The sequence below is a fragment of the Panthera pardus genome, unplaced genomic scaffold (genome assembly GCF_024362965.1).
Source record: "Panthera pardus isolate Hobbes unplaced genomic scaffold, ASM2436296v1 HiC_scaffold_16, whole genome shotgun sequence".
In the NCBI taxonomy this organism is placed as follows: Eukaryota; Metazoa; Chordata; class Mammalia; order Carnivora; family Felidae; genus Panthera; species Panthera pardus.
This window is the reverse complement of record NW_026526721.1, coordinates 1033589-1060767: the sequence shown is the minus strand read 5'-3', so window position 1 is coordinate 1060767 and position 27179 is coordinate 1033589. Positions and strand designations below refer to the sequence as shown.

Genomic DNA, 27179 nt, shown 5'->3' with positions numbered 1-27179 from the left:
TTTGTTTCTATTGTTTTGTTATTTTTTTTTTTGGTGGTTAATTACCTGGTATCATTTTAATTCCTTCTGAAGAAATTCCTCTAACATCTCTTGTTGCTTAAGTTTGCTGGTGACAAATTCTTTCAGTTTTTGTGTATCTGAAAATGACCTTATTTCTCCTTAATTTGGAAGAATATTTTTTGGACGTAAAATTTTAGGTTAACCGTCTTTTTTTCAGCACTTAAAATTTTTTCATCCATTGTGTTTTGGGTGTATAATTTATGATAAGACATCTGTGCTAATTCTTCTATTTCTTCCTCTTCAATTACTCTTTGATATCTCAGTATGATTTTCATTGTGTTTCTCTTTCTTAAATTTCATTAAGTGTTTTCAATATGTGGGTCTATTGGTTTTATTAAATTTGGAATATTATCTGGTGTTTTATGACATTTCTTCAAATATATATATATATATATATATATATATACACACATATATATTTGTGTGTGTACTTTCCTCTTCACTTCTGGAACTTCTGTTTATGTTATACTACTTGATATCCCACAGGTAACTGGGGCTCTTTCTTCCTAGTCTTTTTTATCTCTGTGTTTCACTTTGGGTATTTTCTTTTTTTTTTTAATTTTTTTTTTTTAACATTTTATTTATTTTTGAGACAGAGACAGAGCATGAACGGGGGAGGGGCAGAGAGAGAGGGAGACACAGAATCGGAAACAGGCTCCAGGCTCCGAGCCATCAGCCCAGAGCCTGATGCGGGGCTCGAACTCACGGACCGCGAGTTCGTGACCTGAGCTGAAGTCGGCCTCTTAACCGACTGAGCCACCCAGGCGCCCCTCACTTTGGGTATTTTCTATCTCTGTGTTGCCAATACCATTTCTTCTGCCTAATTAGCTGTTAATCTCATTTATTGAAATTTTCATTTCCAACCTATATGTATTTATTTCACCTCCATAAGTTCTATCTGGTTCTTTTTTAAATCTTCTGTTTATCTCCTGCTGTGTTCATGTAGCCTTTGAAATACTTGTACATATGCATAATAGTTGTCTTAAAATCCTTATTTGGACAGTTCATCATCTCTGCCTTTCAGAGTCTGTTTCTCTTGACTGTTCTTTCTCTTGTTTTTGGTCACCATTTTTGTTTATTTGCTTGTTTGTTTCTTTGTAGGTCCAGTAACATTAATTGGATGGTAGACATCATAAATATTACAGTAAGTGTCTGGATTTTAACTTTTTTTAAAAATAAGAATGTTAGACTTTGTTCTTTCAGACAGATGGGTTACTTGTGGATTCCCTTGATATTTGTTAAGGTTTAATTTTAAGTTTTTTTGGGTTGAGTATGTTTTACTCTAGGGCTAATTTAGCTCCATTATTGAGGTGCAGCCCTACTGCTGTTTCTTTTTGTTGCTCTGGTAGTTCAGCTGGGGCTTTCAACTAAGGCTGGTCAAAACTGTAAATGTCTCTCAATGCTTTATTAAGCAATTAAAAATGTTTATTTTATAATTCTCTGGTCAGTTTTCCCCCCTCATGTCATTGACTTTCTTGTGTAGCTTACAATTTGGCAACAGATGGAGGGGACCTCCATGGAGATTTTTGGAGCTCTTTTTATGAGTGGCTCTTCTCTTCAGAGCCTTTCTACCTAACTCCTCTTCACAATCTCCAACTGCCTCAGCCTCCCTGAGCTCTGATGTGTTTCCCCAGCTCAGTATGCTGTGATGTTCTGCTTGAGTTCCCCCCCTGCCATGCAGTCTCGAAAGTCCTTTTTTTTTTTTTAATGTGTATTTATTTATTTTGAGACAGAGAGTGGGAGGGAGAGCAGAGGAGGGGCAGAAAGAGAGAGAAAGAATCCTAAGCAGGCTCCACACTGTCAGCACAGAGCCTGACTTGGGGCTTGATCCCACAAACTGTGAGATCATGACCTGAGCCAAAATCAAGAGCTGGATGCTTAACTGACTGAGCCACCCAGGTGTCCCAGTGGAAGGTACTTTTATTACGACAGTCAAGGAAATTACATGGCTTTGACTCTCTTTTGCAGCCTGTTGTCTGAAATCAGTTGTTTCATATGTATTTTTTTTCCCAGTTTTCTGGTTGTTTACAGCAAGAGGATAAGCCCTATCCTGGTTACTTCATCATGGGCATAAGCAAAATTCTCTTTCCTTTTTATAAAAAGTTTTTCTTATTTTTTAGAATTGTAAAATACCTATGACATAAGGTTCACCATTTTAACTATTTTTAAGTGTATAGCTCAGTGGCATCAAGCATACGTGTACGGTTGTGCAACCATGACCACCATCCATCTCTAGAGCTCTTTTCATCTTGGAAAACTGAACGTCTGTACCCATTAAATAATAACTGGCCATTTCCCCCTGCTGCCAATGTGTAGAAACCACCATCCTACTTTCTCTCTGAGTGTGACTGCTCCAGGCACTTCATATAAATGGACTTGTATAGGATTTTTCCTTTTGTGACTGGTTTATTTCACTTCTTTTTATTTTTATTTTTTAATTTAATTTTAGTTTTAATTTTATTTTTTTAAGCCGCTTTATTGATGAATGATTGACATACAAAAAGCTATACATATTTAATGTACACAAATTGGCGAGTTTAAGATGCGGCTGTTTTTTTGTTTTGTTTTATTTTTTTAATTTACATCCAAGTTAGTTAGGATCTAGTGCAACAATGATTTCAGGAGTAGATTCCTTAATGCCCCCTACCCACTTAGCCCATACCCCCTCCCACAAACCGTTTAGCAATCCTCTGTTTGTTCTCCATATTTAAGAGTCTCTTATGTTTTGTCCCCCTCCCTGTTTTTATATTATTTTTACTTCCGTTATGTTTCATCTGTTTTGTATCTTAAAGTCCTCATATGAGTGAAGTCCTATGATATTTGTCTTTCTGACTAATTTCGTTTAGCATAATACCCTCCAGTTCCATCCATGTAGTTGCAAATCGCAAGATTTCATTCTTTTTGATTGCTGAGTAATACTCCATTGTATGTATATACCACATCCTCTATATCCTTTCATCCATTGATGGACATTTGGGCTCTTTCCATACTTTGGCTATTGTTGGTAGTGCTGTTATAATCATTGGGGTGCATGTGTCCCTTCAAAACAGCACACCTGTATCCCTTGGATAAATACCTAGTAGTGTAATTGCTGGGTTGTAGGGTAGTTCTATTTTTAATTTTTTGAGGAACCTCCATACTGTTTTCCAGAGTGGCTGCACCAGTTTGCATTCCCACCAACCGTGCAAAAGAGTTCCTCTTTCTCTGCATCCTCGCCAACATCTGTTGTTGCCTGAGTTGTTAATGTTAGCCATTCTCACAGGTGTGTGGTGGTATCTCATGGTGGTTTTGATTTGTATTTCCCTGATGATGTCACTTCCTTTAATTTTTAAAGAAAGTATATCATTTTGGGTTTTGATTGTAATGTTAAGATGATGGTTTGCAATACTCTGAATGTTGAAGCCAAAAAACAACTGATGCTGGCAGAGTGGGAGGGAGATGTTGGTGTGTGTGTGTGTGTGTGTGTGTGTGTGTGTGTGTGTGTTTAATTTATTATTTTTTTTGTGGAGGGATAGACTTTTGTTTTTATTTCATAGCTTGACATGCACTTAACTGCATGTAAAATTTTTTATATATGTTAAGGATGAAGAATATAGCACTGCCCACTCGTATTCTTTTGGCTAAAAGGACACTGTATGTTCACTGAACTCAGTGGTTGTCCATTTCTCTTATGACTTAAACTTAGGTCTTTCTCTGCAAGTGACACCATCAGAACCGATCAAGTTTCATTAATTCTTCTATCTTAATTACACATACTTCTGCAGGACCTTATTTTCAAAAAGCTTTCATGCAAAGAACTTTGCTGATTCTCATGATAGCCCTCTTTAAGACATAGCATAACCTCCTTGGAGAATTCTGTCCTGATTTCCCATCCAGTATAGAATTTGCTATTCCATTATAGTATTCTATGTACTTGTCTATGATCTCTTATGAAAATCCAGTGTACCTACAAGTTCTATTCCCTAGATCTCCTTACTTTGCTGTATCTAACCCAGACTAGAGATTCATTTAAGGAAGAAAAGGCACCATTATCCTCAATTATAGGTGAAGTTAGTGACTCACCTAAGTCTCAGGCCTACATTTATTGTCTCCAATTCCTTCCCATTCATTCTTGAGCCCACTGCATCTGGGTTTTTTCCCTATTATTTCACAAAAACAGCTTCATCAGAATCACCAAAGACCACTTTGACTTTGTCAAATCCAGTGGTCAAGTTTCAGTCTTCCTCTTGCTTGACTTTTCAGCAGCATCTGAATCCAGGTTTTTGCTCCTTTCTCCTTAAAACACTTTTCTTTACGGGGCATCTGGGTGGCTCAGTCGGTTAAATGTCTGACCTTGGCTCAGGTCATGATCTCACAGTTTGTGGGTTCCAGCCCCGCATTGGGCTCTGTGCTTGCTGCCTGCTCAGAGCCTGGAACCTGTTTCGGATTCTGTGTCTCCCTCTCTCTCTGCCCCTCCCCCACTTGTGTTCTGGCTCTCTCGCTCCCTCTCTCTCTCAAAAATAAATAAACATTAAAAAAAGAAAGAAAGAAAAACACTTTTCTTTACTTGGCTTCTAGGACACACTTCTAACTTTTCTCCTAGCTCTTGATTGCTTCTTCTCAATATGTTTTTGCTGGCTCCTTTCCAAATCCCAGTCGTCATTGGAGAGCCCAGAGGTTACTGTTCTCTTTCTACCTCATTCCCTCACTGATCTCACCTGGTTTCGTGGCTTTAAATACCACCTATACCCTGATGACTTTAAATACATCTTTCCAGCCTGAACCCCAGTCCCTGAACTCCAGGCTCATATTCATCTCCATACCTAACACTGCTGTTTATCTGTATCATGGGCATTTCTAACTTCACACTTGAAAAACAACTCAATCATCACTCTTTCTCCCTACCTGGCTCCTTCCTCAGCCTTCTCTATATCCATTGGTGGCAACCCCATTTTCCCACTCATCAGGCTAAAGCCCTGGGAATCATCTTTGACTCCTTGGTTTCTCTCATGCCCGACGTCTGCAAATTTTGTCTGCACTTTCTTGACAATATATTCAGGATTTAACTACTTCTTACCACCTGTACTGCTATCAGCCTGGCCCCTAGCCACCTTGATCTTTCACCTGGATAATTTCATTAGTCTTTAACGGGTCTCTTTGCTTCAGTTTTTGTCTAGTTACAGGTGATTATCCCCACAGTGGCCAGAATGATCTTTCTCAAAGTGTAGATCAACTTCCCTTTCTGGGAGGATGGAGTTGATGTGCTTCCCCTGTTTTTCCCACTAAGTGAAACTAAAGACCTTGGACGTTATGTATAAAACAAATGCAGAGTCTGACAAAGGATGAGAAGGAAGACCAGCTAGGGGCCTCAGAACACAAGGAATGACATGACAGTGATTTCTCTGAGTGTTCTTTTAAACACCTTAGCCTCAAACTCGAGAAGCTGGTAACCCATAAATACCACGAGTGTAGAAAACGGAAACAAACCAACAAAGAAACAAAAAAAAAAAAAAATGCAACAGAAGTCTTCTTCCTCCAGCCAAAGGGCCAGGAAAGAGACAACACAGCAAAAGAGAAAACATTTAGACAGTAACTGATCTACTCCAGACAAACAGCACAAAACTTTTAAGCCATTATTTCTTTAAGTACTTTTTCAGCTCTGCCCATTTCCTCTTCTGGGACGCTGATGACATGATAATTGTATTTTTCAGAAGATAGAAGAGAACAACTTACCAATTCATTTTATAAAGTTATTATGGCCTGGATATTAAAATCAGAAAAAAGACATTAAAAAAATAGACCGTCTGTTACGAATATAGATGCAAAAATCCTTAGCAAAATATTAGCAAACAGAATTCAGCAATACATACAAAGAATTGTATAATTTTAGAGATGAAAGCCTGGTTCAACATTTGAAAATCGGTTAGTGTAATATACTGTAATTAACAGGCTAAAGAAGAAAAAGTAAATGATCATATCACTCAATTTAATGAAGCATTTGACAAAATCCAACATCTGATTAAAGACTCAGAAAACTAAGAATAGAGAGTTAATTAACCTGATAAACAGCATCTACAAAAATCTACAGCTAACATCATACTTAAAACGAAAGATGAAATGATTTCCCCCTAAGATTACTAACAAGACAAGGTTACCTGTTCTTATTCTACATAGTGCTAGGAGTTCTAGACTATGCAGTAAGACAAGACAAGAAATAAAAGGCTTACAGATCGGAAAAGATAAAATAAAATTGTCCCTATCTGCAGATGGCATGATTACATAGAAAATCCCAAGGAATTTTCAAAACAAAAATAAAACAAACTAGAATTAGTGAGTTTAGCAGTGTTGCATCATACAAGATAAACAACAAAAATCAGCTTTATTTTTGTGTGTTATTATTAATGAACACGTGGGCACCAAAGTTAAAAATACAATTCCTAAAAAATAAACACACAGGTATGAATCTAACAAAACATTTATAGAACTTTTATACTGTAAACTACAAAACCCTGATGAAAAATCAAATTAGATCTAAATAAATGGAGAGACGTAGCGTGTTCATGGATTAGAAAATGCAACATAGTTAAGATGTCAATTCTCCCCAAATTGTTGTACAGGTTTAATGTAGTGTCTGTTAAAATCACAGCAATTTTTTTTGTAGATATATACAAGCTGATTATAAAATACATATGGAAAATAAAGGAACTAGAATAGCTAAAACGGTTTTTTTTTTTTTTGTTTGTTTTTTTTTTTTTTTTAAAAGCTTGGAGCCTTGGGGTAATTGAGAGAGGATCAGTGCAATCTCTTACGGAAAGGCATGTCCAGGCTCCACTGTTTCTTTTTTAATTTTTTTTAATTTTTTTTTTTTTATTTTTTTATTTTTGGGACAGAGAGAGACAGAGCATGAATGGGGGAGGGGCAGAGAGAGAGGGAGACACAGAATCGGAAACAGGCTCCAGGCTCCGAGCCGTCCATCAGCCCAGAGCCTGACGCGGGGCTCGAACTCACGGACCGCGAGATCGTGACCTGGCTGAAGTCGGACGCTTAACCGACTGCGCCACCCAGGCGCCCCTAAAACGGTTTTGAAAAGGAAGAATAAAGGGAGAGAGATCAGTCTGCATAATTTCCAGATTTTATAGCCACAGTAATCAAAACTATGTGGTATTGTCAGAAAGATAGACACTGCGATCAATGGAACAGTACAGAGAACCCAGTGTAGAAGATAGTGTAGAGAATCACACCAATATGCCCAAATGATTTTTGAGAAATTATTTTCTGAAATGATTTTGAGAATTTCAAAAGCAATTCAATGGAGAAAGGATGGGTTTTCCAACAAATGGTGCTGGAGGGATCACGCATTCATAGGTAAAAAATGAAACAATCACTAAGTCTTACATCTTATACAAAAATGAACTTAAAATGTATCACAAACTCAGATATAAAATGTAAAACTATAAAACAGAAAAAATAAGACCATGTTTGCATTTTTGGGCAAAGGTTAGGCAAAGAGTGCCTAGACTCCAAACGTCATCTATAAGAGAAGTAAGAAGTTGGACTTCATCAAAATTAAAAACTTTTCCTACAAAAGAAAAAAGAGGATGAAAAGACAAGCTACAGACTGGGAGAAATACTTGCAAAGATCACATATCTGAGAAAAGATTGGTGATGGGATATATAAAAAACTATCAAAATTCAACAGTAAAAAAAAAAGAAAACGATTCAACTTGAAAGTGCACAAAAGACATGAAGAGAACTTTCACCAAAGAGGACATACAGATGGCGGACAAGCACGTGGAAAGATACTGAACATCATTAGCCATTCAGGAAGTACAAATTAAAACCACAATGAGCACACATCAGAATGGCTACGATAAAACAAAAATAGTGATAATAGCAAATTGTGGTGAGGATATGGAGGAACTGGATCTCTCACAACATGGCTGGTGGGAATGTAAAATGGTACAGGCACTCTGGAAGACAGTTTGCCAGTTTCTATAAAATTAAACTTGTAACTACCGTACAATCCAGCAATAAGAACTCCTGGGCATTTATCCCAGAGCAGTGGAAACTATGTTCACACAAAAGCTATTCTCAAACGTTCACAGTAGGCTTATTTAAAATAGTGAAAATCTGGAAACGACCCATATGTTCTTCGGTGGGTGAACAGTCAAACAAACTGTGGCACGTCCCTTCCACGGAGTGCTCCTCAGTGATGAAAAGGACTGAACCGTGCACACGGAATGACCTGGAGGAATCTCCAGAGAATGAGGGGGAGTGAAAAAAGCCAGTCCTGAAAGGCTGCATGCTGTATGATTCCGTTTATGTAATATTCTTGAAATGAGAAGATTATAGAAATGGAGAACAGATTGGTGGTAGCCAGGGGTTCGGGAAGAGATGGGGTGGGAGGTTGTGGCTGTAAACGAGAAATGTGAGGGATCCTTGTGGGGATGGAAGTGTCGTGTTCCACATCTTGACTGAATCAGTATCAGTATCTTCGTTGTGATAATGTTCGATAATTTTGTAAGATGTCACCATTGGGGGAACTAGGGTACGGGTCCCTGGGTTTCCTCTGTATTATTTGTACAACCACAACTACATGTGAATCTACGTTTAGCTCAAAATCAGAAGTTTAATTAACAAATATAGGTCAAATCATGCCATCCCTCTGTCCCAAACTATCCAGAGTCTCCCTGTGCCCCTCCTAGTACAAGGGGAAGTGCTTCCGAGCCTCACGTGATCTGGTCTCTGCGGGCGCTGGGGCTCACTCCCTGCCATTTGCCCAGCTGACTTTGTTTAACCACATCGGCATCCTTGCTGTTCCTCACACGTCAAAGCCATAGTCAAAACTGAAACTCATTTTACTCCCCCTTTTATTTTGGTGTCCAGGAAACTCACATTTTGAGACCAGCAAGTTTTAAATTCAAATTTATGGACACCTTCCAAGTGCCAGGCCCTGTTCTAGGTGCTCAGGCACTGCCAGTGAACAGAACAGGTAGACACCTGCCCCGAGGAGCCTTACATCTTGTCAGGGGGAGACAGACATGGTGAATGGGAGCTGTAATAAAGGAGCAGGTTGTGATAGAGGGTAGGGCAGGGGAGGGGAGTTGGGGAATGCTGGCCGAGGAGGGCTGGGCTGCCCTCGCTGAAGCAGCAATGTCTAGGGGTAGACTTGAGGCAGGTGAGGAAGTTAGATGAGTGGATATTTGGGGAAGAATGTCTGAGAGGCCGGGACATGGTAGCAGATGCCAAGGACAGACAGAGCGGCTGGGTGGTGGAGCAGAGCGGAGGGCGAGGAGACCATGGATGATGGCCAAGAGCCGAGGGCGGTGCAGTGGGGGAGGGCAGGGAGGGTGAGCGGGTCTTGGTGGGCCTTGTAGGCTAGTGGGAGAATTTGGCTTCTACTCTGTGGGAAATAGGGAGCCGTTGTAGGGTTTTGGGCCGAGCGGTGACATGAATGGACTTAGGCTCTGACAGGATGACTCTGCCTGCTCTTTCAGGGGGCAAGGGCAGAAGAGGGAGCCCACTGGGAGGTCAGTCCATTGACCTTGGAAGGGTGACGGTGGTGTGCATTGGGGCGGTGGGGTGTGAAGTGGTTGGATGCTGGATGTGGTTGATGGTAGAGCTCACAGGGCTTGCTCACAAGCATAGACATGTGACATGAGGAGGATAGCCTGGAAGGGTGCCATCTGGTGACCAGGGATGGGGAAGCCGTCAGGGGTCTCAGGTTGGGAGGGTGGGAGGCTGGAGGTTCTTGCTTGGACATGTCACATTGGAGATAGGAACAGGACATCGCGTGAAGGTCGGGGTTTGGAACTGGTGTGCGTTTAGATGGGTGGATGGGGTTTCTGCAGGGGGCACAGAGGGACGGGGACCTGGACTGAGGCTGATGTCAAGAGGTCAAGGAGAAGACCCTGCTTCCATCAGAGTACCTGAGAAGAACAGCTGGTCTTGTGGCAGAGAACCAAAGGAGTCCTGGGCGGATAGGGTGACGTGTCAGATGCAGGGAATGCCCGAGAGGACACTGGCGGCGGGCCTGGGCGACATGGAGTGGCCGGTGGCTGGCAGAAGGGCGGGCGGAGCCCCCATCGGAGCGAGAGGAGACAGCCGCGACGGTGGTCCTGTTTCCCCGCAGAAAGGGAGGAGGGCACGAGATGGCGGATGCCCTCGCTCACCACCGCGGTGGTTGGCCAGCCTGCTCCCGACCCGGGCTGCGGGGGCCCTCCTGTCCTCGCCCGCCCACACTTCCGGCAGAGGCGCCCGGAGGGGCTCTGAGGGAGAGCTGTCTGCAGACGAGGCCGTAATCAGATAGGGGAAGGAGGCAGGCATGGAGACATAAAACACTGTCTGAATGAAGGGCAATCGTATTTGAAGTAATTTGAAGATTGACAGGAAATTCATAACGGGAATATGGAGCTCCATTTACAACAGCAGGAGATTGCCTTGTCCATAGCTTCCTGACCTCTGGAAGAACAGGAGTTGCTGCTGGCAGAGTTCCCAAACATGAAAATGTAAAATGGAATTGAATAATCTCTCCTAAATCAATTTTGTGAGCCAAATGACCTACAGAGGGCTGTGATACAGTGCAGGTATACGACACAGCGCTCCATCTGCCGAATACGTTATGACGGTGGATGCTGGAGATGACCAAATACCGCCTGCCTTCGGTTCCTGGGCGCCTGGAAGCGCCCCGGAGTAGCCCGCGCAGAAGCGGTCGTCGGGAAGCGGGCCTCTTGCCGGTTGGTGAGCTGACCTCGTCTGTCAGTGGGGCCGCCTGGCTCGGGTGCGGAGGGGCGCTCTGGCCTGGCGGGCAGGCCTCCGCCCGCGCTCGTGTCAGTACCGGGCGCTGCTGTCCGCGAGGCGTGGTTCTGGACTTTGCTTCCTGCCGTCCTTTCCGTGGCCAGCCCGGTGCCGTGGTTGACCACGGGAACGAGCAGGGACGCTGCCGCTGGCACTTAGTCCCGGGATTGTCTTCGGCTGGAGGCTCACCTGGGCCAGGGCCGTGGGCATCCCGGTGCTTTCCGTTAGCGGCACAGGGAGACCAGGCACAGAGGGAGTCAGACTGGGGGCGCAGTGGGCCGTAGCAGGCAGGGCCCCTCGCCAGCCAAGGTGCCCCCGACACTTGTGTTGTCCATCCAGAGCATGCTCTGCTGGATGGTCCCCTCCACCCACCCCTGTGCACACGGAGAAAAGATTTCTCGGTGTTCCTTAGGGAGCTTGGCAGTTAGTGGCTGTGTTTTTATTAGATTCTTAGGATGACTGAGCACATGTTTCCACCAGGTTTCATGCTTTCAAGGCATCTCGGGGCTTTCTTGGCTGTGTGTTTGGTGGAAAAAATGCCTCCAAGGGTGGACCTGCCCCGGGGACACCTGGAGCCTATGGTTGCCACAAGCCAGCAGTCTGGACGTGTTTTCTGGAAAGGTCCATATGGCAAATATTGTAGGTGTGTGGGCTACACGTGGCCTCTGCCGTATGTTCTTTTTTCCCCCCTCAACCTTATAAAATCCCAAAACCAGTCTTAGTTCATAGGCGGTACAGAAAGGGCAGCGGCTGTGGTTTCCTGACCCTGCATTGGCCCGGCAGGCAGAAAACGTGGGCTTGGTCTTAGCTTCACTGATTTGGTCCACTGAGGAGCGGGAGAGGCACAGAGAATGTTCGGTGTTGGGACTGACTGTGGCTTTTGCACGTGTGCATTTGTCCGCCTGCCTGAAAGCCTCTGCTGCCGCTCCGGACAGCCCCTCTCTGAGTGGTCTGCACATGTCGTGAGCAAATCGACCTCATTACTTTGAGACAATTGTAAGGAATTTCAGCACATTCTTTCTCCTGGAACAGAGCTTCTGCACCCTGACTGCACGAGAGGCACCTGGGGGCTTCTGCGGTCCGGCCCGTCACCTCTAAGAGATGGTTCATCCTTCTGTTGGGCGCCGCCTGGGGGCCTTATCAGTCAAGTTTCGTAGTAGCCGGAGTCTAACATGGTGTGGGAGAAGAGCTCACTGTTGCCACTGGGGTGGGCTTTTCCTTTCTGTCCCCATGCTGGCCCCTCCTCTTGCCCCCCCTTTTCTCCAGCCCCCTGCAGTAAATGCTCTAGAATGAGGGGAGTTTTGGCTTAATCAGCAAGTGCTGGTTCAGTTAGCACAAACCCCAGGTAGCATGGGTGGGCCTTTCATTTCAGCAGCTTAGATTAAGAAGCTGAGGCCCAGAGGAGGGCAGCAGCGCTGGTGACCCTGAACTCAGGGGTGAGCTCACCGGCTTCCAGAAATTGGCAGAAAACACCAGTGAGTTCCTGTTTTCTTTCTTCTTCAGTGTGATGCTGTTCTAGTTCCCAGTGGGGCTTACAACTAGAAATTGGATGTTTGTTTGTAAAAACGCAGTATTTATCTCTGTAAACTTTGATCCAACAGAGGAGAAAGCGCTTAGAGGGGTTTGGCAAAAAGATGACAGAAAATCTCGTGGTTATAAGACTTGTCAGCACACTTATTTTTTTCCTTTTTTACAACTTTTATTTCTAGGCCCCTGAAGCCAATCTCTGTTTACTCTTCCTGCTGACTGAATGTGTATACGTGTTATTAATAGCCAGAGTGGGAAAGAAGGCGTGCTTTCTGCTCTGAAATATTCCCTCCTCGAAACCTCGAAATTGAAATACTTTTTCATCTCTAGGGATCTAGGCCAGTGCTTCTCAAACTTCAATGTGCACATGAACCACTGGGATTTTAAAAATGCAGATTCTGATCCAGTAGGTATGAGGCTTATGAATCTGCATTCCCAGCGAGCTCTTCTGGCCCCATTTTGAGAGGCTCTGGGCCACTGCACGTGATCCTCCTGTGAGGCATATTAGATGGATTCCAGAGGGCACTTGGCAAAGATGATCATGTTATTAGGAGCATGGAATCTAAGTGATGGCGGCGATAGTCCTGCTTCACCCTGTGCTGCCTGCCTGCTGTTAGGCTCCTAGAGGGGATCAGAGGCTGTCACTGGTGTGTGCAGACAGGTGGGCTCCAGAGGAGTGGTCCCCTGCAGCGTCTGCTAGGCCGCAGTGCTGCACACGCACGCATGACTGCTCACGCAGCCCTGGGAGGCCGGCTGCCGTGGGTGAGGGGGGCCTGGAGATACAGGAGTCAAGAGGCTTGCCCGAGGTCGTTCCCCTGGTGAACGTGTCAGGATTCAGCCCCGGCTTCTCCGACTGCTGAGCCTGACGCTGCTTCACCACTGAGTGGCAGCCGTGGTGGCTCTGTGTGGAGGGAGCGTACTTAGTAGGACCACAGCGTTGCTCTTCCTGTCCGGGAGGAAGCGGCAGCACACCAGGTGTCCCCCAAGGGGCCGGGCGGCCTTGTGGGAGGATGTCCTCCCGCTGTCAGGTTAGGGGACTTCTAAGAACCCCATCTGATTCTCTTGGGAGACTTTGGGAGCCCTGCACACTAAAGGCCGTGTTGATCAAGAAGCCAGGGAGGGACCAGCACTGTTTTTCTGCTTCAGGTTTGGGAACTGTGGAACTGTTGGAAGCTGAATGAGGATTTTCCTAATATTTGGTAAATGAAGGGAAAAGGATCACTTGCAAAAACAGTCTTATCTCAGTAACCTTAATGAAGATGGAAAAATAAAATCAGTGTCTCATTTGAGTGGAAGAAGAAAAGCCAGCAGTTCTAGCTCATGTGAGTGCGGGGGCTTTAATATGGTAAAGGGTTAATCCTTTCAAAGGTTCAGAAATACTTTTAGGGAATTAATGTCCAGGATCTAATGGCATATTGATGATTGTGATGCATGTGGTTCTGTAAAAGCTTTTAGACCCTGGCTCTGTTTCAAGGGCATAGATTCAGAATGACTCCTGATCTTTCTCCACATAGGAAGAATCCTCTGCTCTCTCGGGAGCATTTGCACTGTTCACAAAAATGTCTGCTTGACCAGTGAGCTCTGCTCACAGCCGGGCGAGGCCTCACTGCAGGCCACTTTGTTGTATACCTGGCTGTGTGCGGAGAGGCCAAGGGGCCTGGGGCAGAACCCGGCCTGGCAGGGTAAGCCGGTCCCCGCCTTGGTACCTGGCAGGGGGTACTTCAAACACTGCCTCTACTGCTTGCTTGCTGTGAAGTTTCTGGACCTCAGTGTCCACATCTGGAAGGTGGAAACAATAGTCCTGTCTTGGTAAGTTGGTGTGAGGGAGAGTGGCAGTGGGTGCACAACGTCTAGCCTGGCGGCAGTGGTCAGCACGGGAGGCTGCTGCTAAGGCAGTGGCCAGCAAGGCAGAAGAGACGTTCACCGTGGCCAGAAATGATAGCCCGCCTTCTAGAATATTCAGTTCCCTACGCTGAATATCCAATGTAAGAATTAGAAATGCGGTTAAAGCAAAGCTGGCACTGTCCAGCTTCCGTTACAGCTAAGCAGATCACACTCTTTAGTCAGAGAGAAAACACTTAGCGCCTTAGATATACCGCAGGTTATGTGGTGGCCCAAATGATAAACTCTTGAGTGTCTCCTGTGAGCTTGGACCTTCTGGCAGAAGCACCTTCTCTGTGACTCTGCAGTGTCAGTGTCCGAAGCGACATGACAATCTTTCTGAATTTGACGACGCTATGAGAAATTTGCTGTTTTCACACCAGGGGCAGACAAATGACAACTTGGTGACCTTGGTCTTTTTTTCACCTTTAATTGCTGGCTTTCTTCAAAAATAAGCTGCTTATTTTAGAACAGTTTTAGATTTGCAGGATTGGGGCGCCTGGGTGGCTCGGTCGGTTAAGCGTCCGACTTCGGCTCAGGTCATGATCTCACGGTCCGTGAGTTCGAGCCCCGCGTCGGGCTCTGTGCTGACAGCTCAGAGCCTGGGGCCTGTTTCGGATTCTGTGTCTCCCTCTCTCTCTGACCCTCCCCCATTCATGCTCTGTCTCTCTCTGTCTCAAAAAATAAATAAACGTTAGATTTGCAGGATTAATATAAGAGTAATACAGAGAATCTCTGTATACCCCACACCCAGTTTAACACTATACAGTACATTTGTCATAATTAATGGGCCAATGTTGATATGTTATTAAGTGAAGTTCCTACTTTAGATTTCTTTAGTTTTCTCTTTCTCTTTTTTAAAGTTTATCTATTTTGCGAGGGAGAGAAAGAGAGAGAGAAGCAAAGAGAGAGGGAGAGAGAGAGTCCCAAGCAGGCTCCGCACTCTCAGTGTAGAGCCCGATGCGGGGCTTGAACCCACAAACCATGAGATCATGACCTGAGCCGAAATCAAGAGTCAGATGCTTAACCGACTGAGCCACCCGGGCGCCCCTCTTAGTCTCTCTCTAATGTCCTTTTTCTTTCCTGCAATCCCATCCAGAACACATAACATTTGGTTGTCATACCTCTTCAAGCTCTTCCTGGCTGTGATAGTTTCTTAGACTTCCCTTGTTTTTGATGACCTTGATAGTTTTGAGGACTACTTTAGGGACTTTGTAGAATGTCCCTCTATTGAAATTTATCTGATATTTTCCTCGTGATTAGACGGGGGGTGTAGGTTTTGGGAGGAAGACCACAGAGGTGACGTGCATTTTCATCCCATGTCAAGAGTAGATACTGTCACCTTGACTTATCACTGATACGATGGTGCTCACGTGGCTGATGTGTCCAGTCTACACCTGCTCTTCCCTTTCCCACACTCTTCTTCAGGAGAAGGTTACTACGCACAGTGCATGCTTGAGTCGGTGGGGGCGGGGGGGACATACGCTCCCTCCCTGGTCGGAGGGTAGCTACAGAAATGATTTAGAACTGTCTTCTCAGGAGATTCGTTTGCGCTCTCTCATTTACTTATATTTTCAGGCATTTGTTCATATCAGTATGGGTCATGGATGTTCATTCTATACTCTAGTTTACATTCCTGTGCTGCTGTATTTGCTCTGTCGATCAGACTGTTCCAGCTTAGGCCCGTGGGAGTCCTTTTAGTTGGCTCTGGGGTCCTTCGGGTGGGCCTCATCTTTGTGTGTGTTTGTGTTTGTTTTGCTCTGTTCTGTGTTTTAAGCACCTCTTTTCTTTCTGGTACTAGAAGACACTCTGGGCTCCTATTGTATATATCCCAACACCGGCCCTAGAATCAGGAGCCTGGTTCCTTTGGTTGGAGAATATGGTATAAGAAACCATCATCTGGGGCGCTCTTGCTGGCGGAGCAGAAATATGTATGTGTATATGTTACCCTGTGTAGGTACACATTTCTGTAAGTACCTCCATGTGTAACCGTCTGTGTCTGCAGCAAGCTAAACACGAGCTCACCCTGACATTCCCAGCTCCAGTCCATCACCGGGTGGGTCGTTCCAGCGTCGTCCTCTTGCTTACACGTAACCTCCTCCAAGAGTGAGACCCCCGCCTCCCGCCTCCCGCCATCCGCTCCCTTCACTGTTCGGTCCCCGCGTGCGGGTGGGCAGTGTCAGAATTAACTCGCACCCCCGGGAAACCGTGTTATCGATCATTTCGTTCAGTTCCTCCGCCTTCAGTCTTGCAGACTCCACTCACCTGCAGAATGACTTAGGTCGGCCCTTACCCCACCCCCTTCGGGGAGCCTGTTCCCTACATTTGTGATGCAGTTAGCTTCCTCCACTGCCTTCCATATGCCTTCCTGGGATTCCCCTGGCATCCTGAATGACTTTTTTTTTTTTTTTTTTCCAAATTGCATACATTAAGGTTAACTTTTTGTGCTGTAAAGTTTTATGGTTTTTGACAAATGCTTACTTACAGTCCCCGTTACGCTGTAATACAGAATGGTTTCACTGCCCTGAAAATCCCCTGGGCTCTGCCTATTCAGCCCCTTGCCCAAGCCCCAGATAACCACTGATCTGTTTTATATCCCTACAGTTTTGCCTTTTCCAGAATGGCATATAGTTAGAGTCATATAGTATGTAGCTTTTTCAGACTGGCTTCTGTCACTTAGCAATTTGTATTTAGGATTTGTTTGTGTGTGTGTGTGTGTGTGTGTGTGTGTGTGTGTGTGTATGTGGCTTGATAGGGCATTTCTTTTTACTGCTGAATAATATTCCATTGTACGAATGTACCATGGTTTCTTTATCCATTCACCCGTTGAAGGATGTCTTGGTTGCCCCCGGTTTTTGGCAATTATGAATCAAGCTGCTGTAAGCGTTCGTGTGCAGGTTTTTGTTTGGTCAGAAGTTTTCAGTTCATTTGGGCAACTGCCAAGAAGCACCATTGCTGGATCACGTGTAAGACCGTGTGTGGTTTTGTAAGGAGCTGCCAGACTGTCTCCCAGAGCAGCCTCGCTATTTTTCGTTCTCTCTAGAAGTGAACGAGAGCGAGTTCCTGCTGTTGCACACCCTTGTCAGCATTTAGTATTGTCAGTTTGTTAAATTTTAACAATTCTAATAGATGTGTCATTGTATCTCATTTTAATTTGCAATTCCCTGAAAACCTAAATTTGCACTTTTGCCGTGTTTTCATTTGGTGAGTCAGTTTGGAAGACTGACTCTCCCGATCGTTTCAAGGAAACTTTTTCTTTTCCAAACGATCGGTGTCCAAGTTTTCCGCTGACAGTATAAACATCGGCTTAGTTTGTAACTGTTCTCAAGATCTACATTTGTACGCTGATTACAAGGATACATTTTTAGCTGGCGCTGCTTCTGTGCGTTGCCAGCTTGGCAGTGCCACGCTTGCCGCCCTCTCTCAGCCGCGTGTCCCCTCCTGGCAGCACGTCGCAGTTTGGAGATAAACGTATTGTCTAGACTTTAGGAACTTCCTCCAGAAGTAATACAATTCCAGATCTCCATATGCCACCCCGGCTCTGCAGCGTTCCTTGGCATTCATTCCGTTATCTTTCCGATAACACGCGAGCGAGGGAGCCCGTCAGCCGCGCGGTCCGGGTTTTCTGGCGCCGGCCCGCTCCCCGCCTCCTAGTTCGGCTTATCGCTTCTCCCTTGGCTTTATTCAGCTTCCGTTCCGGCCGCCCGGCCGAGCCCCGACCTTGTTCCCGCCGGGCCGCCGCTCCGCAGACGGCGCCTCCAGGCCTGCCCCGCGCCCTGTCTGCTCGCGCGCTCTCCTTGCCTCACCTGGGAGGAGCCGGTGTCTTCCCGAGCCGTAGCTCACCTTGGCAGACGGACACCGCTCCCCGGCCGCGTCTGCTCTTCCTGACACAGCGCGGGCTCCCGGAGGCTGTGCCGCCCCCTGCTGCCTCCGTGCCGTGCCTTCCGGGGAGGGCCCAGCCCGAGTGGCGGGGGCCGGGAGCACGGTGCAGGCGGGACCCCCCTCAGCATGCCGCCAGTCTGGATGTGTCAAGAGGGTCCTCCGCTGAGGGTCTGTGTGATCTCAGCTTCCGGCTCTTAGAGACGCCGCCGCCCGCGAGAATGACAGTAGAGACGTGCGGCCATGTGATGCCTCTTGACCTGTCAGCAGAAGAACATCTAGGGGCTCAGCCCGGCTGTCCTCCCGCGTGCACAAAGGCACCTGTACCCATTTAGTCACGTGCACGTTGCTCTCCTTCTGATCTGGCTCTTTATCGGCCTCGGCGTCTCTTCCCGAAACCTTCCTGAAGGGGGAGCCCACGAGACCCTCGTGGCCCTGCCCCTGGTTTCTGGTTCTTTTTTGCTTGCGTGCCGTGTCCTCCTTGTTAGCTTGGCTTGGAAGGGGCCTGTCGCCAGGGCAGCCGCGAGTGGGACGCGTGCGGAACCGCTTGCTCACACTAGTCGTGTTCGTACTTTGTCTCGGGGTAGGGGGTAGGGAGTGTAACGGGTGTATGTTTCTGCCCTTTTGCTTTCTTGCCCCTAAAGGGCTGGCTGTCTCCACCCGTCCGGACGTCCTGCCTTCCCTGTTGTGTCTCTGCTCACTTCAGCGTGGCTTCTTGCACCTCCACGCCCCTCCTCTGGGGGGGGGGGGGGGATGTCTCACCCTTTCTCTGTTCTGATGGCTCCCTCCCTGGGCCTGTACCATCAACTCCGGACTCAGGTGTCTTGTTGTCTATTTGACATCTCCGCTTGCAAGGCGAATAAGCATTCCAGACTTACGTGTCCAAAAACCGAGCTCTTGAGCTTTCCACCGTGGCTCCATGTTCTGGTTGTCTAAGCCAGAAGCCTTGGAGCCTCCCTGATTTCCACTTCTTACCTCAAACCCCACATTCAGTGCTCCGGGAAGTCCTATGATTCGGGGCACCCAGCAAGTTGATGAGTACATCGGGTCTTAAGATTGGCTCTAAAGAATACAATACAAAACCCACCCAAATGCTTCCGAGAACATTATCTGGGAGAGAGTTTGATGGTTTATGTGAAGTAAATAGACGAGGCAATTAACACCAGCAAAACTGGTGCGGCTCCATCAATATCAGATGAGTGTGTGTGGCGACAAAGGCTTTGTGATGTAAAATGTTGCTTCTGTATGATGATAAAAGAAAACAATCATAAAGAATTTATGCATATGCAATAACTAAACCTCAGAATATATAGAAAAATTGGCTGATTTACAAGGAGGAATTGATAATTCTGCAACCATATGGGCTATTTTAATATTCCTTTCTCAGGAATTGATGAGTCAGCTACAAACAGACAACAGTGTACAAAATTTGAACAAGCTCTAGTTCTTGGTCATATAATAAAACAACAAACAATTAGAGAATACATTCTCTCTCTCTCTCTCTCTCTCTTTTTAATGTTTATTTATTTTTGAGAGAGAGAGAGCAGGAGTGGGGAAGGGGCAGAGAGAGAGGGAGACCCAGAATCAGAAGCAGGCTCCAGGCTCTGAGCTGTCAGCACAGAGCCCGACGCGGGGCTCGAACCCATGAACCGTGAGATCGTGATCTGAGCCCAAGTTGGCCGCTTAACCTACTGAGCCACCCAGGCACCCCCTAGAATACATACTCTCTTGAGGCACATGAGACATTTTTTGGTCACAAAGTAAATCTCAAGTTCTTCCAGACCGTCTTCTCTCACCCAATGAAATTAAGTCAGAAATCAATAATAGAAGCACAAAAAGGAAAGTTTATGTATCTGACATTTAAAACATACACACAAAAATTTCAAATTAAAGAGGAAGTCACAATGGAAATCTCCAGAATTGACTGGTGGTAACAATGTAAATTAAGGTCTGTAGAATGTGACAGTGCTTGGAGGGAAAATTATATCCTTAGAGTTATGTATTTGGAAAGAACAAAAGTTCAAAATTGTTCAAATAAGTGCCCAAGTTAAGAAGTTGAGACAGCAAGGGACACCTGGGTGACTCAGTCGGTTAAGCATCCTACTCTTAATTTCAGCTCAGGTCATGATCCCAGGGTCGTGGGATCGGGCCCGGAGTCGGGCCTGTGCTGCGGCGTGGAGCCTGCTTGGGATTCTCTCTGTCTCTCTCTTTCTCTCTCTCTCTCTGCCCACCCCCACTCACATGCGCACTCTTTCTTTCTCAAAATAAATAAATAAACTTTTTAAAAAAGTCAAGAGAGCAAAAGAAAATAAAAGGAAGGAAGTGATAAAGGTAAGACTAGAAACTTGTGAAATGGGAAACAAAGAAAAATAGAAGTAGTAAAATAAAAAACTGCCTCTTGGTAAAGGCAAACAAGATTTTTAAACTTTTGGTAAGATTGATCATAAAATAAAAAGAGAAGGCAGGAATCACCTATGTTAGCTACATCTTGTTAACGATGGGAGTGACCAGCATTTAAAGATGGCATTTGTTAACGGAGTGCAAAACAAGTTCTGACAGGGGTTCTCATGGGTTTTGAAAAGTTGATCTTAAAATACAGATAGAAGAATAAAGAACCAAAAAGATAAGTAATTTTGAAAAAACAATACCAGAGGGTTGCCCTTTCAGATGCCAAAGCTTATTATAAAGGTGTAACACTCAGGATTTGTGTTCTCGGACAGGTAGGTCCACGCAGTAGACCTAGGGAGCATACTCACACCCGTACGCCCTCCCCACACTGCCACACCTCCACGCCCTCACACCCGGCCACGTCCTATACTCGCCCTCTCTTTCCTCCCACATCATACCCCCGTACCCACCCACACCAGCCCACCCTCTGTCTTCACGACCACACCCCCCTCCTCGCCCCCCACACCCTATTCCCATACCCTCTCACATGCTCTCACACCCTCCACCTCCACCACACACCCCACATCTCCCACTCTCACACCTCTTACGCCCCCATACTCACACCCCCATACCCTCTATCCCTACCCTCTCACTCCCTCCCACATCCCACTCCCCACATCACACCTCCTCGCACCCAGCTACCACCCGCCTTACCCCCCCATACGCCTCCAGGCTCATAGCCTCCCACATCCTATTCCCATACCCTCTCACATGCCCTAACACCCCAACCTACCCTACACACCCCACATCTCCCACACCCGCACCCCCGCTCCCCCTACCCCTCACGCCCACACATACATCCCCCAACCACATCCCCCTGTCCCCCCACACCCACGCACCCCATACATCCCACATACCCTGTGCATCCCCACCCCCCCACCCCACACCCATACTCCTACACAGGAATTCGTGATACTAGAGGTTGTATTATAAGTCAGTGGGGGAAGGGTGGACCTTTTAGTCAATATTGCTGGGATAATCTTCTACCCTGTGGTAAAGATAAAATTAGGTCCCCGGCAAATGCTTCCTGTATGAGACCGAATTCTAGATGGAATAAAATCCTGAGTGTGAAAAGCAAAACTAACACTTATAGATGAAAAGACAGAAGTCTTTCTGTGACATCTGGGTGCAGATGAATTTCTTAAACCGGGCACAAAAAGCACTAACGATAAGGAAAAAGACTGGTTTATTTGACTACATTATATAAAAAAATCATCTGTATGGTAGATTTTTATGGTACTAAAAGACAGAAGGAAACACTTGAAAGTCATATAACATGAAAAGGATTAATATCAGAGATCTAGAAAGAATAAGCATACAATGGACAAAGGCTGTAAGAAGGCAATTCAAAATGAGGAGACCAGAAACGTTTTTATAAACCTGTGTGAAAACTGGTTTTTCTATTAACTCATGAAATACGAAGTACCACAGTGAGAGGCCATTTCATAGTCATCAAGTTGGCAAGCGTGAGGTCAAGTAAATACCGGTAAGGTATGGGGAAACTGGGAACTTGGTTTCACCTTGCTCTTGGGAGTTCTGGCTGGTATAACTGCTTTGGACATGAATTGGTTACATAAGTAAGTTGAAAATGTGCACCTAATATGACCCACCGATGCCATTTTCAGGTATTTGTGCTAGAAGATGCTCACAGGTGCCGAGGATACGGTCCTACTGTGTTTGTACTAGTAAAACAGTGGAAACTACCTAATTGGTCTCAGTGAGGGGACCCAGGCATCTGTTTTATTCCTGTAGTCAAAAAGTATTCAGCATTAAAATGAATTAGATCTACATGTATCAAGATGCATAAATCTCAGTGAGTGTTGACTGTAAAAAACCAAGTTAGCAAGTAGGGGTGCATTATGGTACTGTTTTTGGATATTTACATAGCCAGGGAAGGTATAAACACCTGAATTAAGTAAATATGGTTTAGATTATGTCCTTACCAACCTGTAGGGAAGGAGGGGTTATCACTTTGGTCTGGCGTTAGTGGTATCCACAGGCATTTTGAATAGAGATCTGAAGCAAATAAAGCAAAATGTTGACTATTTCTTCTTCATGGTTTTACATGGATACCTATTGTATTTACTGTTTTGATTTGAGATATAATTAGCATACCATAAAATTCACCCCATTAAAGTGTATCATTGAATGGTTTGGTATGTTTTCGGTGTATTCGCAGAGCTTTGCAGCCATCACTGCTGTCTAACGTCAGAACATTTTCTGCAACCTAAAAAGAATCCCTGTGCCCATTCGCATTTCTCCCCGTATTCTCCTTTCCCCAGTCCCTGAATACCATTAACTTACTTTTTGTCTCTATCGATTTGCCCACTGGGAACATCTCAGGTACATGGAATCACACAGTATGTGGCATTTTGTGTCTGGCTTCTTTCACTTTGCGTAATGTTTTCGAGGTTCATCTATGTTTTAGCATATATTACTACTTTATTTCTTTTTATGGATGAGTTTTCATTGTACGGATACACAGCATTTTGTTCATCCCTTTATCCGTTGATGAACATTTGAGTCGTTTCCACTTTTTAGTTATTACGAATAATGTAATTATGAACATTCATGTGCAAGGTTTTGTGTATTTTCAGTTCCCATGGGTATGGAGGAGTTTGAATTGCTGGGTCACATGGCAATAACATGTTTACCTTTTTAAGAAACTGACCTTATTTTCCAAGATGGCCTTCCCATTTCACATTCCCACCAGCAGTCTACGAGGATTCCAGTATTTGCACATCCCCACTAACACTTATTATTGTCAGTCTTTTTGATTATAGCCAGTGGGCGTGAAGTGGCATCTCACTATGATTCTGATTTGCATTTCCCTGATGACTAGTGATGGTTAGAATTTTTTCTTGTGTTTATTGGGCTGTTTATATACATTCTCAGGGGGCAGGTATATTCAAATCCTTTGTCCATTGTTTAATAGAATTATTTGTCTTTGTATTGTTGAGTTGTAAGGATTTTTGATATATTCTGGATATTATTCCGTTATCCGATTTATAGAAATTTTCTCCCATTTTGTGGGTTGTCTTTTCACTTTTTTGGTAATGTCTATTGAAGCACAAAATTTTGTAATTTTGATGAAGTCCTGTTTATTTTTCATTTTGTCACTTCTATTTTTGGTGTGACATGTAGGAAACCATTGTCTAACCGAAGGTTCACATTTATTTTAAGAGCTTTATGGTTTTAATTCTTGCATTTAAATCTCTGATCTACTGTGAATTAATTTTTGTAGATAGTGTGAAGTAGGGGTCCAAAGTTGGTCTTTTGCATGTGGATGTCCAGTTGTCCCGGCACCATTTGTTAAGACACAGTCTTTCTCCGTTGGTCTTGTCCCTCCCAGTCAGAAACCGTTGACTGTGTATGTAAGGGTTTATTTGTGGATTTGTAATTCTATTCCGTGGAAATGTTTATATCATCTATAGTATATCCTCTGCATCTGTGACTATATTCAAATTTTCTATTTCTTCTTAGTTTCTATAGTTTGTGTTTATTTCCAGGCATTTGTTCATTTCATCTTGTTAATCGAATTTGTTGATGTAAAATTGTTCATAGTGTTTCCTTATAATCCTTTTTATTTCTGTAAGTTGGGCAGTAACATTTCTTCTTTCATTCCTAATTTTAGTAATTAAGTCTTCTGTTTTTCTCAGTCAGTCTAGATGAAGACATGTCGATTTTGTTGATCTTTTCGAAGAACCCACTCGTGGTTTGTTTTTCCATTCTGGATTTCACTTGTTTTTGCTTTAGGCTTTATTTCCTTCCCCTGCCGACTTTGGGTTTAGTCTTCTTTTGTTTTTCTAGTTTCTTGCTGGAAGTTGAGGTTACTGAGTTGGGATCTTTCTTCATTTTTGAAAGCAAAGTATTCACAGCTTTGGAGGAGCTCCTGCCCAGTCCTGCCCCTTCTGGGGCTGTGCCAGCTGCTCCGCTGGGCTGGCGAGAGGGGCTGGGGGTGGGCCAAGTTAAAATGCCCTGAGCTCGCTGCTCTTACCAAGATCCAGTTGATTTTCTTGCATAAATAAATCATCCTTGGATGCTGCAGGCCTCTGGTCAATTTCCAGAGTTCTTAAGTTCATCACGAACGTGCCGTCATCGTTCTGTTCTCCTTGCAGTTACGGAGGAGTGAGCCGTCAGTGGTTATTATTCTGCCGCTCCCAATGATGTCATCTACCTGCCGTGTTTTATGATGGAGAGATTACAAAAAATGAATGTGATTGCAACAGGATATTTAATAGAAATTGGTTAATCACTTCTAAATGTCACGAGGAAAGAAAATGTGTGGAAGTAGCCAGCATGTTTTAGAAAAGCACAGAGGTGCGTGACAACTTACCCTATTTGATAGCACAACTTTGTATAAAAGCTAAAGAAATCACAGCAGTTAGTATCACCGCTAAGAGACAAACAGCTTAGCAGAACCAAGTAGAGACTCCAGAGCCCAGCTCATGAACAGGGGATTCGCCTGTGAGGATATTCCTGGCTGGCAGTAAACCCCGCCTACTGAACTCACGGAACCACTCATATTTGTGGCAATGCTCAGCTGTATCTAGCTAGCCGTCCAGTGTCTCCCTCTGAGGTCAGGTTGATTTTGCCTCAGGGTTAGGGAAGTGTCGTCAGCCGTGTGAGAGAAGGCTGTGGGAGAAGGGTGGGCTTCACGGGGGTTGTGGGGAGACTCGCTGACAGCTGTTGGGTGCTCACAGCCTAGTGAGGGACGCCATTCTCAGGGTGGCCCAAGGGGCCATCGCTGGGAGAAGGAAGGGACGACAGCGGAGGGGGCCCCGTGGGGTTCGGAGACCCCGTTCCCGGCAGCCGGAAGTATGGGTTTGACCTCTCCAGTCACGGCACCAAACCTGGAGAGTAGAGAATGCCTGATTTCAAAACTTCCGTAGAGCACAGTCACCACATACTGAATTCAGAGGCCCGTGGAAGGAAGTGGAAACATGGGCTAGCCAATGGCTAGTAGAGAGGGCCTCCAGACCGCTAACCAGAAGGAGAGCTGGTGCAAGAATGGTGAGGGCTTTAACATCTATAAGGCTTTTGCACCTGAAGAGAAACACTTGGTGTTACGTGTTTTTTACTTAAGACTTAATATGTGAAATGTATAGTCATTTTAAAAATAATCTAAGCAGTGTTAGAAATTTTAAAATACATTAACAGTAAAACAAAAAAAGCTTGCTGAAATACAGTGATTACGAAATATATCACTACATGTAAGCCTCAAAAACTAAGCGTCCCAAAGTTGTAACTAATTTCCCATCGCCGTGCCCCTTGCGGGGTCACAGTGACTTTACAGGGGCACGGCGGGGGGCGGTGCTCCAGACCAGCGGGACCGGTTTGCTGGGAGACTGGGAGACTTGGTCGCTTGTCTAAGATGATTTGGATCTTGAGTTCACCCTGAGCTCCAGTTTCAGATTAGAATCTAATAACGATTCTCCCTTGTGCGGACGCCCACAGGCTGGCTGGGCTCCCTGTTGCCCGGTGCCACCCCCCATGTGTGGGGGCGTCTCTGAATTGTAGGTCCTCTGCCTTCTTCTGCCTCAAGTCACGTCACTTTGGTTTTTGTTTGTTTGTTGGGGGAAAGGAGTGTCAGAGGCTAAAATCTCAGCTCCGGGGCTCCACTTCTCTCGAGTGACCTGGAGACGAACCTGAATTTCTTCCTTTCTACAATATATTTACCTAAATTTGTTGAGCCTTTGACCAGAAATTCATATGCATTCCTCTTTTTTGTTATCCTCATGTGTTTTATTGATTCACACTCAATGACTTTGTTGCTGAATTTTGAGCAGGCAGTTTAGGAAAGGAACAGAAATACCAACAAACATGGAAGGATGCCAACCCTCGTTGCTAATGAATAAACACATGTGCGTCATCCTTTGACCATCTCGTTGGCACGTATTTTAGGAAAGTTTATGATACAGAGTTTTGGCGAAGAATCCCAGAGACCAGACTCTCAGAGGGTGACTGGAGAGGGGAGTGGGTCTGGGGGTTCTTCATCCTTGAGTGTCAGGGGCTCTGAAATTCTCAGGCAACGTGGCTGAAAATTCTCTCAAGAATTTGTCTTCAAGAAACAGTCATGGGGGATATTCGTTATAGCATTAATTTAAATAATTAAATTAATTGGAAGCAGCCCGAAGGCCCAATAATAGAGGATTTAGTAAATCAGTTATTGTTCCTCTACAACATAGAGGACATTAGGCAGCAAGTAGCGTTTATAGGGATGACTCATGACGTGAAAAAATGCGCTTAGCATATGAAGTCAAAATACACGTAAAAACAGTATATACGACACGAAATATAGGGCTGTGTGTGGTATACGTGCATACCTGTGCCTGTGTGTGTGCTCACGTGTGTGTGTATTGTAAAGGCCTCCAGGAGATACAACCAAAAGCTTATGGTGTCTGTTTCTGAGATCTGGAATCACTGCTGGTATCTATGTTCACGCATTTCTGAACTTTCTAAGTTTTTCTAAATGAATATATGTCACTTTTATAATAATAGGGGAAACATATATGCTTTTTTTAGTTAGAGAAGAATTATAGGAAAATCAGTCTGATCTTTGATATACAGAAGCATTTTCTAAGCATAAAAGCAATGCAGGTAATTTC

General features: G+C 44.9%; 1 protein-coding gene across 17 annotated transcripts in view; it reads left to right on the top strand.

The window, feature by feature from the left end:
• PCBP3 (poly(rC) binding protein 3) overlaps nt 1–27179 on the top strand; it is a 273850-nt gene that overhangs the window by 49097 nt on the left and 197574 nt on the right. For 14 of the 17 annotated variants that reach the window (XM_053902949.1, XM_053902948.1, XM_053902941.1 and 11 more), the window contains exon 2: nt 1162–1204. The exons of the other annotated variants lie outside the window; for them this stretch is intronic. The gene's annotated coding sequence lies outside the window, so the exon portion shown is untranslated. The remainder of the gene's footprint in view (nt 1–1161; nt 1205–27179) is intronic. 17 annotated transcript variants of the gene reach the window in all.